Source organism: Leptinotarsa decemlineata, unplaced genomic scaffold (genome assembly GCF_025532065.1).
Source record: "Leptinotarsa decemlineata unplaced genomic scaffold, Ldec_3_MD MMD2_tig00000035_RagTag_RagTag, whole genome shotgun sequence".
NCBI lineage: Eukaryota > Metazoa > Arthropoda > Insecta > Coleoptera > Chrysomelidae > Leptinotarsa > Leptinotarsa decemlineata.
Window position 1 is genome coordinate 14,278,377 of NW_027412540.1, and position 2,892 is coordinate 14,281,268.

The window sequence follows — 2,892 nt, forward strand, 5'->3', positions numbered from 1 at the left end:
ATTGTTAACTCTCTTATGGATTAAGACAAGAAATTCGGACCCAAGTGGTTGACCTTTCTGGACTATATTTATGACCCTGACCATTGTCAGTGATGATTTTTCGAGAGTTACTTCAAACACATTTCTTAGCCGAAGCATTCATTCTGTTCTGGTATTTCGGTCAAGAACTATTTCTTATTCAGGGGTTTCCGCCGAGTAGTAAACCCGCTCTACAGTCTCGTCTTGAGGTTATCCAATAATTTTCTTTTTCGTGTTTTGTTTGTCATTGTGCTTTGTTATTAATAAATTTGATCATTGATAAACGCTGTTTCGTCTGATTATTAATTTACCTATCACCAGTCCCGACAACAGCTATTAAACACACTTCTATAGAACTGTTTAACCGTTTGATATGAACATAAATTCGGGGTCCCAAAAAGTGCTTTTATGATATTTGCCAGTTAGACAGACCTATGAATCAAAATCTGGAGCCTGCTATTTAAAGTTTCAACTCATGGATGTGCGGGTTGAGTTGATATGTTAGTATGTTGATAAGCTGGCTGCGATATTCTTAATATTGTCACTGTTTTTTTAAAAGTTTGTTTTTTTATATTTTTAAGTGCTCCGATAATGGTGATTGCTTCTGCCCAGAATATGGAAGTGAGATGGTTCAGTTTGATCATCCCACCCATATTCACCATAGGGACATGCCTAGGCAAAGCCTGTTCCTTCATATTGCTTGGAAGCGTTTATATTTATATACCTATATGTGATCAGAGTATTTGTATAAATAGCTCTTGAGATTTTTCTGGTTCAGATAATACTGATTTATCACTATAGAGAGGGATTTCAATGCTAGTTGATTTAAGGCCTTTTATGGTTTATATTTTAATTACATCCATGCACGTTTTCATATCCCGCTTATAATTTTTTTTAGACAAAAGGGATAAAGAGGACGAAACATAGGTATCAGAATAATTATTAACCGATCTTATGTGAGTCTGTTAATCCGTCGTATCCTTACATCGTTCTAAATTTAACTTCAGAACGTCATCTTTAGGTCATGTTCTCTAAAAAACAAACAATATCATGCAACGGCCATACCACGTTGAAAATGCCAGTTCTCGTCCGATCACTGAAGCCAAGCAACGTCGGGCGCGGTTAGTACTTGGATGGGTGACCGCTTGGGAACACCGCGTGTCGTTGTTTTTTTTTTCATTTTTTAAAAGTTATATCAAGTCATACTAGGTTTTTTTTAGTACCAAACTCCATAATAGCCTACTTTATGCCCTTACGTCTATAAAGACATAAAAGCAGTTTCTGATTAAATCAAAGATAATCTTGACTAATAAATTTATAAAATAAGAAAATCAGGTATTATTTAAATATTTATTTACCCAACGTTATTTGGTCGAATACACTTAGAAGTGGTATTTCTGGAATATGTATTATTGCATATTGTAAATGCAATATTAAACTGTTGAAAAAAACTGTTTTAAAATCTGTTTTTCCGTTAACCAACTGTCGCACCCCTACGAACGACAACCCTCAGAAGTCGAAACTTGTGCGAGCTGAGGATTAACGAGGTCTTACCTTTTAACGTGTGATTCCTAACACGGGTTGGACGATAGCAAGTGAAGATCGATCGTTCAGACTAGGGCTTGAACCACCGACCAACACGGCAGTAAATTCGAGTGAGTGAACAAAGCACCCACGCCGAACCGCTTGGCTACCGACCGACCAATAATATGACATCAGTTTTGTCACGGTTCGAAAGTATATGGCTTCAGGCGAATTTCAAACAAAAGTAAAGATTTAGATTTAGACTTCTCCGTTATATTGATGACGAATTAATTATAACATAAATTTGACGAGAGCCTTTGTTATGTCAAGAAAGACAACACTTTTCTTATTTCGGTGTGGTCAAACATCCATTCAGCAGACTTGATTGATTGATTCAAACAAGTACCTAGTACCTAGTGCCTGAATAGAACCGCGCTGATTGATCGACCAGTGCTATTGAAGACAGTACCTACTGGAATGTTCTTTACAAAGTGAGTATTCATTTTACGTTCAGTGCGTTTCTGAATTTGAGTTTTGATTGCCGTTTAGGGTTTTTTAGGATCTCAAGAGACAGATCGACTTGAATGTTATAGATTATAGTTATTAAAAATAAAACAAAAAATTATCAGCTGAATGTAGTCCTTGAACCAGATGTATTTTGTATGGATGGAATTTGTATTTTGACAAAATACGTTGTATTAACGATTTCGAAAGATCACAATCCTTTGCTACTTGTCTGGTAGAACTATATGACCTAGCACAGCAACAGTGTGATTCTCATCTGTAGCCGTTTCTTTAGCCTTTTTTTAATTTTTTTTCGCTGCCTTCCATTAAAACGTCCATATTGTGCCAAATATTTGGCTAAGCTAGCGAATGTTTTGTCTGACGATAATCTTCTGTCAGGATACCGATTAGCGTATATACTCACTGTTTTTTTGAACTTCTTGCTTCGCTATAAATACATATAATATCCAAGGTATTAGGAATCACACGTTAAACGGTAAGACCTCGTTAGTCCCTAGCCCGTACCGACTTCAGAGGGTTGTAGTTCGTAGGGGTGTGAGAGCTGGTTAATAGAAGAAACATATTGAACATTTTTTTTGCAGTTTCTGACAGATCCATAAATACGTTATTTCTTTTATTTTACTCATTCATGGCCCTCTTTATAATAGGTATGCAATGAAATTGCCTTTTTTAATCAGTAAACAAGGGAAACTACAAGTGTGCTATATGGCTGAATTCAGAATTTGATGCGAAATCCAAAAACAAATCATCTGCTTTCACGGAATATGGATATTCTCTTTCATTTCCCAGATATTTGTCCGCGGAGTTTTATTATATATACATTTC

General features: G+C 35.9%; 1 non-coding gene across 1 annotated transcript; it reads left to right on the forward strand.

Moving 5' to 3' along the window:
- The first annotated feature begins 1,069 nt into the window (after positions 1 to 1,069).
- Positions 1,070 to 1,188, forward strand: LOC111517712 (5S ribosomal RNA). The gene has a single exon (XR_002723851.2). It is a non-coding gene; the product is annotated as a 5S ribosomal RNA (ribosomal RNA).
- Positions 1,189 to 2,892: the final 1,704 nt, after the last annotated feature.